The following is a 9,228-nucleotide window of genomic DNA, read 5'->3' on the forward strand; positions in this document are numbered from 1 at the left end:
GTACGAGGCGCTTTTGGCCGGGCTCAAGAGCGCGCTTTAGATGCGCACATCCGAGCTAATGGTTTATAGTGATTCCCAACTTGTGGTTAACCAAGTTTCTGGGATTTACGAAGCTAAAGACGACAGAATGGCAAAGTACCAAGCTCTAGTAAGAGACCACATATGTGAGAAAGCAACCAGTCATCTTCCACCTTATTAATGTTTAAGGTGTAGCATGGTTCTAGTTCTTTCAACCATACATCACAAAAGATTACAGTCTACTGAACTATATTTCTATAGACAGTGATAGAAAACTTAATACATATGATTGAGCAAGGGAATTGTAGTATCTCTAAAGCAGACTACTGATTCAGACATCCATAAACAAGAAAACCATATATATATTTTTACAGTACAGTGTAATGGATGTAATGTAACAGAACTTATCCTCAACAACATATAGTTATAGAAGATGGGAAATTTAGGAAAACGAGAAATCAACCTCTGCCAAGTACTTGAATTCCTAATTTAGGACCACCAAAAGTATTGAAGTTCTCCTCATCCTTCGAAATTTTGATTTGAGTTGAAATCTTATTGGCTGGTTTGCTTTGAGGATTATCATGAGCTCGCTTCCTACTCTTTTCAATAGGCCTTGCAACTTTCACCTATTAGGCGTTAACAAAACATCTAACTTCAGTGCAGCCCCAAGTTAGATGTTTTTTTCGTATTACAATTTAATAAGTTTACAACTTCAAATCATCTAGAGTTTAAATGGACCCCCATTCAGTCTCTGGACTGTTTTTCCATTCAGCTCTTTGCATTGTCAAAAGAGATGGCAATTTGAACCCGGTCCGACGGGGACCCGACCCCCCGACCCCCCGACCCCGAATTGAGCGATTTTTTCCCGAAAAATACCCCCGACGGGCCGGAGATGGTATTTAAAAATAAATCCCCAATGATATTTGGACCGGGGACAGGGATACATTTTCCAACCCCAGCCCCGGCCCTGGCCCACCCCCGTCCCGTTCAGCCCCCCCGATCCTGTTTATATATTTATATATAAATATGTATGTGTGTGTTGTGTGTTTATATATATATATATATGTGTGTGTGTTGACACACAAACATAACACTGGCCTCCCTTTCTCTCACTCTCACTCTTATTCACTCTCTCACAAACAACTGTAGCTCCCTCACTGCCGGCTCCTTCAGTCATTCTCACCGGTAGCTCCCTCACTGCCGGCTTCTTCTCTCTTCTCACCGCCGACTCCTCATCTCCCTCTCACGGTATCTCTGTCTGTGTCTCTGTCTCTTTCTCTCGCTCTCTCTTTTGTTTTTTGCTTTTGTTATTCAGATCTGGAAGGTGATAGAGATGAAGATGAAGATGTTGACGAGCTTAGATCTGTTGGAGATGTTGATGTTTGAGCTCAGATCTATTAGATTGTTAGATCTGTTGATGTTGTTGTTGTTGTTGTTGATGAATTGCTATAAAGCACGAGTACTCCAAAAATAGTGTCGTACGAGTACCAGGTACTTACCGGGTGCGAGTATGTGTATCGGGTACGGCAAAAGAGGGTCCAGTACGTTTGGTCCATTCAGGTACGGCGTGCGTACGCCATGGGTACGCCGTTGGTACGTTTTAGCTACGCCAGGGTCAAATTCTATTTTTTTTTTTTTTTTTTTTTCTCTTTTTCTTTTTTTGTGCCCTTGCAGATCAGTAATTTTGATGTTTCTCTGCTATCCTGTCTGTCTGTATGAATTGTATAAGCATATCAGTAAATAATTTTGATGTTTTTAAAAAGCAATTTGAACAAAAAAAAAAAAAAAATAACAAGGCCTATAAAGGGTAGTTCTGTGTATGACTATACATTATGCTTTTACTTCAGATCCTGTTAGAATTTTTTTATAAAATCTTTAATCATAACAAACTTTTAAAGTTTATGCACAAAACATTAAAAATTGATACTGTATTAGTTGATTAGTAGTAGTTGGAAATGATGCAATTTTATGTATTATGCAAATTGCAATTGACAACCTGCCCCAATTGAGAATTTTTTTTCCTTTACTGTTGGCAATTAACTTTAAATCTTTCTTTGGTCTCTTGTTATTTCTTTGGTCTCACCCTATAAAAATAGCAAATTGATAAGCAAAAAGAAAGATATTAAAAATAAATTATGATCACAAATTCATAGTGCATAATATGTCAATGTGAGAGATTTCACAAATACTATTTTTAATGCTTAATAGTTTTAAATTATAGGAAAATGAGTAGTTCTCTTTTTAGTTTTGATATTTAATTTTAATTTGTAAGTTGGATCCTTTAACCATAATTATATTAAAAAATAAATAAATAAATATCGGCGTACCGCAGCCGTACCCGTATCATAGTTTTTTTGAGTTTTGCCGAATCGGTGTACCCGTACCGTACTTGTACCCGCACCCGTACTTCCTTGTTAAAAATTGAATATTAATAACTGTGCCATTGCCACTCTTTTTCTTGAAAAAACCCAACACATTGATGCATTAGCCTTGCATCTTTGCCAATTGACTAACCCCTAAATTCATGAAGTCTCTATCAAATATATCAATCTTACTTCCAATAGAGTCTTGGAGGCTTATTAGATCAAGCAATCATGCTGTCCTTGCTTTAAAAAAAAATATGAACCTACCTCCTTGAAAATTTTAAATCATAGGCTACTACATGAGCACATCGGGCTGGGTCCAAATCAGATTTTCTTATTGCTGGTAATTGTCATCCAATTGTGGAGTGGGCTAAGGAACCTGAAGTTAATCCAGAAGAACTTGCTAAAGTGCATCATTCTTTGTTTTTTGAATTTTAAAGCAAAACTTTTTATCCGCGGTCAGTTGTGCTTACTTTATGGGGTTATTTTTGACTTAACAGACAAAAATAACATTTGTTAGGAACCTCCCTGCAGATGCTGATGAAAACTACTTGAAGAAATTGTTTGACCCACTTGGAAAGGTTTGTCATATTACAACCTTGATTTGTTTGTACATAATGATGTATTCCAAAATTAGTTATTTGACTGTAAATCATCTGTTTTCAGTTGGACAGAGTTGTACTATCCAAGAAGGGTCACTGCCCCGCTGAGTTTGTCCACTTTGTGAAACGAGCAACAAGTCACATATTATTCTTTTTTTTTTTTTAACCACTCCAAGTTTACTTGTTGGATTCCACTAGGAAGTTCTTGATTCTGTTTTTCCATTGGATGTAGGGAGATATACAATCTTATGCTGTGTTTGGTTGAGGGATTTAAAAAGGGAAAGGAAAAAGATGTGTAAAACTAGGTGAAATATAGGTATATTTTATTTACATTTCACCTAACTTTTCTCTTTCCTTTTCCAAATCCCTCAAATCCCCCAACAAAACACAGTGTAAGAATAGTTTTGTCGCTTTTGGTTCTGCCCATGAAGCCAATGAATAAAATTTGTGGGTTGGGTCTGAAAGATACAAATTTTCTTATATGCTTAATGTAAATTTTTGCCGATTATTTTATTTTAATAGATAATTTCTTGTTGAGATAATAAATATCTTTCCTGTATTTCTTTCAGCATGGTGTTTTCTTTTTCATTTTGGTTCTTTACTGGATATTTGTAATTTTATGCCTCAAAATGACTATTATACTCCCTACCTTTTTGAAGAAAGTTTGTCTAACTAATATTCATTCTTGTATCTTGTGCTTTGAAATTTCTTAAGGTGACTTTGTTTTATTCTTCTTCTTTTGTTTTTTTTTTAAATAAATAAATAAAAAAAAATTTAAAAAAAATCTCAAATTAGTAATGCCCTGATGATAACTCTTCATTTTCCATGCATAGGACCTTGACAATTAGGAATAGCAACGGGACGTGGCCGGGGATCACCCTCCTCGTCCCCAATCCCCGATGATAGAAATTCCTCCGTCCCCGGCCCCAATCCTCGACGGGGAACCCACTCCCGCCCTCACCCCCGCCCTTTAACGGGGATCAGGTTTCTCCGACCCTGAAAATCCCCGGCCAAAAAAAAAAAAAAAACAATTACACAAGCATGCAAACAAAAGCAAGAAGATGATTTATTAACATGAAAAAGGAAATTATCAAATTTTCCATCTCTAAGGAAAGATATTCTGATCACCTATCAGAAAAAATTCTCGCCTCTCCTTTTGGAGCTTCGACTCTTTACATAAATTTTCTTGTTTCAACAATTCGAGAGTTGCAAAAAGTGTTTTCCTTTTTTTCATAAACACAAAAAGGTCATTATAAAAGAAGTAAGTATATTTATCAAAACATAACAAAAAAAACAATATGAAAATGTGAAACTTACATCAATGCACCAAGAAAACATATGTGAAACTAAAAACATGGAGAAATTATAAGGTACAACAAAAAGAATGCACTGAAGCTAGGAATGGCAACGGGCGGGGCGGGGCCGGGGACTACCCTCCCCGTCCCCGATCCCTGAAAGTAGTATAAGCCCCATCCCCGTCCCCGATCCCCGACGGGGACCCATAGCCTGGCCCTATCCCCACCCCCGATCGGGGATTGGGGATCCCCGACCCCAAAAAATCCCTGGTATTTTTTTTTTATATGTAAAAATCTGTAGCATCCATTTACAAATTACAAACATACAAAATCCATTTACAAAAACATCCTGAAAGCATCCATTTACAAAAACATCCTGAAAATCCATTTACATCCTGAAACAATGGATTAAAAATCTGTAAATGGATTAAAAATCTGAAGCAACATACAAAACATACTAAAGCAACAAAGGATTTTGTAAAAATCTGGAAATGGATTAAAAATCCATTTACAAAACATCCTGAAGCAAAATACAAACCATCAATAAACATCCATTTAAACATCAATAAACGTTCTGAAAATTCTAAAAATTAATGCTAAAAATTCATCAATAAACATTCTGAAAATTCTGAAAATTCAATAAACATCAATAAACATCCTATAGCAACATTCTGAAAATTCAACTTCCATTACATCCTGAAAATTGAGCAGCCCATACACAACCCACACACAAAACATCCTATAACAACAAAAAAACACAAACAAAACATCTGTCCAGCAGCGCACACACACAAGAAAATTCAAGAAGTAGCAAAGAGAATAATTAATCCTAAGCACAACCCGCAAGGGATAGGTTACCAAAAAATTGAAATTAAAAAAATATATATATATATATCCATTACAACATAAAAAATCAAATATATTGTTTCTCCAATACCCATACAAACCACACAACTTCCATCATCTCCTTTAACTTGAATTCCTGTTAAATAACAAAAGGAAAAAAACAAATAATTAATACTAGAAGGTATTTAAGGATTTGGAAGCTGGAGTTGTTTATGCTCTGATTTTTTAATAATTATCACTAAATAAGATATATCATAGGATGATTCATATAAATAGTAATATAAAAAGATAATGAAAAATTAATAACATATAACATTGCTAAAAAAAAAAGAAACAAGTAAAATACTTTGATGTTTTTTCAAAAAATTGCTACTACATGACATTTTAGGTGTTCTTCCTAGTCTCACATATTCTCAATAAACCATTCTCGCAAGTTTCACAGAAAAAATTACCATTCAAGGACTTATTTTCACTTTCTCCACAAAACTCTCATGCAAACCACATGGGGCAGTGACAGTATTTAATAAATAATGTTAACACATTCTAATATGACCAAAGGCTTTCATATAACATTCAAAAAATTTCAAAAATGCAATATTTGATCAAGTGACAAGTTTTACAATAGACTTCCCAATGTATAACATTATTAGATATACCAATTTATTTTATATTTAGTTACTTTTTATATTTTAATTTCTTGAATTTTAGAAAATGAATGATCAATGCTACATGTTTTGCAATAAAGGTTAGAAGAAGAGACATTTGTAGTTTTGTTAGGTAACACATATTCCTGACAGCATGATTCTAATTTCTAGGAAGCAACATAACCACCATTTCAGAAAAATGACAAGTTCAACACCATTTCAGTGTTCTGATAGTGCAAGATTTCCAATCTTTTAGCAGAATTCAAACAAGAAATCAAAAGCACAAATGCTAAATAAAAATAAAATAAAAACATGAAAAAGAATGTAAAATATATATATATATATATATATATTGAAAATCTAGTGATATGAACCACACCTGCACTCAATAACCAGAGACCAGATTATAACGAAACAAGTAAATAAACAAAATTATCTTTTCTGTCATTTTAAATTTAAATCCGAATCAAGACTTGAAGAACAAAATAAAATAAAGCCATTACTTCCCATGATGTCTTTCAGATCTGAAGCTAAATATACAAAATATTGACCCAAAAATAAATGGAAACTCAGATATGTACTCAGATCTAAACTCAAATATACAAAATATTTACAGATCCATACACTCAGATCTAAACACTCAGATATATATATATGTAAACCCTAGAGAGAGAGAGAGAGGCACCTAAACAGAGAGAGCAGCGACGGAGGAGCGGCGATGAGGGAGGATCGGAGGATCGCCGGTGAGGAGGGAGGCTCGGCGGTGACAAATGAAAGAGAGAGGGAGAGAATAGTGGCGAGCGAGAGGGAGAGACCAGTGGCGAGCGAGAGAGAGAGAGGAGCGCCATGTGTGAGTGAGAGGCTCGGTTGTGATGGAGGATCGCCAGTGAGGAGGGAGGCGCAGCAGTGACAGATAAAAGAGAGGGAGAGACCAGTGGCGAGCTGCGAGAGAGAGAGAGGAGCGCCGTGTGTGAGAGGCTGAGTTAGGTGTCTGTGAAAGTGAAACCCTAAACAAATACAAGCATATATGATATATATATATATATATATATATGTACGGACAAAACGGTAATTTTATCTCGGAGAATAAGCGGGGCGGGGGCGGGGGCGGGTGACGGGGTTGGGGCCGGGCCGGGTCCGGGTCTGAAACACTTATCCTCGTCCCCGGTCTGGATATCATCGGGGATGAAATTTTGAATACCGTCCCCGGCCCGTAGAGGATATTTTTCTGTGAATAACCATTAAATTTGGGGACGGGGGGTCGGGTCACCGTCAGGCCGGTTTCAGATTGCCATCCCTAACTGAAGCAACATTTCCATTTCGTGGAATCATCTTCAGAATTAGTAGAGTGTTGCACTATATCACTTCTATACTGCCACAGTGCCAATGACCTAATCATCCTATATACACCACACAAGTATTTTTGCTTAATTTGAAAGTATTTTCTTACTTTAGAGACCGCTAATTTCATGGTTATTGCTCTGAGAAGCAGGTAAAAATTTTCAAAAATACTAAAGGAACAGCACCCAACATTAGAATTCAGAATGTCCCGTAGATCCTAGAAATTAAAATTTATGAAAGTAAAACAAACCTTTGCCCAGGTTTCCAAAAAACAAAGGGTTCGTTTGGTTTGTATTTCTGAAAAAATTTTGAGAAATTTTCTCTACAAATAAGTTTTTAAAAGTAATCAAACCAAACAAATTTTTTCAAAAAAATTTCCCAAAACTTGTAAACCAAACAAGTTTTCCAAACAAATCTCTCTCTCACACACATCAAATCAATCACTTTTTCTAAAATTCTCTCTCAAAATAATTTTCCAAAACATCTTTTGAAAAAAATCAAACCAAACAACTTTTCGCACTTTTTATCTCTAAAACGCATCTCTCAAACACAAACCAAACATACCCAAAGTGTTGGTGATAATTACAAATAAAACACTAGAAAATAAAAATAATAAAAATTACAATAATTATTGAAAGGGCTGAGGCGTGGGAAATTCGCTCTCTTTAAGGAGATTCAAACCCTCTGCAGTTAGGCAAAGCCTCACACCGATGCAGCAGAAAAACCTTGACTTGTCCCCCCCAAGATACAACAACTCGACTAAATCGTATGGTTAACCAATACTGCACAATTGGTTGAACCTAAAGCTTCATCACATACACCCTTTTTTATTTACCTGATAATCTCACACAAAGCATAACAAAGCAACAAAAACTTCTTCTTGTATTTGCCAAGATAGGAGATTAGCTCAATATATATAAAAAGTGAAAACTTGTTAGGCAAGGTTCTTGGTGGAGAAGTTAACTGGAGACTTGACCAAGATTTGGTGAAGACTTGACTTGGACTTGGACTTGGACTTGGACTTGGAAGACTTGTATGGTGGGCAAGCAAACTTGGTAGAAAAGAAATCAAACCTATAACATATTATAATATTAAAATATCTGCTAACATTCCCCCACTTATTTTAATATTATAGGTAACAAAAACTGAGATTATTAGGCAAATAAGGATATTATGCATCATGGTAGGTGTGCTCTGCATTGAACCTCCATTAGTGAAACAATAATATCTACTCCAGAGACAATAGTATGCTCAGCATTGAACTATAACTGCTTAAGGAAAATAAATAATTATTGCACACACATAATATTCCAGGTGTTCACATAAGCTTTAAAAGCCAGCACATTACAGCCTTGTGCGATCCCAGGATTCATGAGTGTGTTTGAGAATTAGCCCAAACCTCATAGGTAGCGGCCCCACTACCACACTCACATAGGTGAATTCTGTCAAGGGTGCTCCTGTAACTATAACACCCCACTCAATAAGAGCTACATAAATTCATTAAGAGTTTTTTAATAACTCAACCTCTACAACCTTACAGGATAAATGCACTTACATCATAGGGATGGGTAAAAAGTAATTTAGTGCATTTCTCATGGCCATCATATGATCGTTTTTCTCATTGAACCCAGTTACAAGATCTCTGGTTCCCGAGTTGAGTATCCTCATACATGGCTCCTGCTATAGTCAATGGGCTTCAACCCTATCCCCCTCAATGTATTCCAGACTCTATCGCTTGCTAAGGCCTTAGTTAATGGATCTGCAAGATTATCACCAGATTTAATATAATCCACATTTATGATGCCATTATTCATATAAGATCTTACAGTACTGTGTTTTCTTCTGATAGGTCTGGATTTACCATTATAATAACGGTTATTAACTCGACCAATTGCTGCGGTGCTATCACAATGAATTAGTATAGGTGGAATCGATTTTTCCCAACAAGAGATTTCATTTAACAAATCTCTTAACCAATTTGCTTCTTCACTGGCTGTAGCTAAAGCAATAAGCTCAGCCTCCATTGTTAAATTAGCAATAATGGTTTGTTTTTTCGATTTCCAACTTATAGCACCACCTCCCAATGTAAATAAGTAACCAGTGGTTGATAATGAATCAC

This window comes from Camellia sinensis, chromosome 1, assembly GCF_055761805.1.
Source record: "Camellia sinensis isolate YWXY chromosome 1, ASM5576180v1, whole genome shotgun sequence".
NCBI classification, from domain to species: Eukaryota; Viridiplantae; Streptophyta; class Magnoliopsida; order Ericales; family Theaceae; genus Camellia; species Camellia sinensis.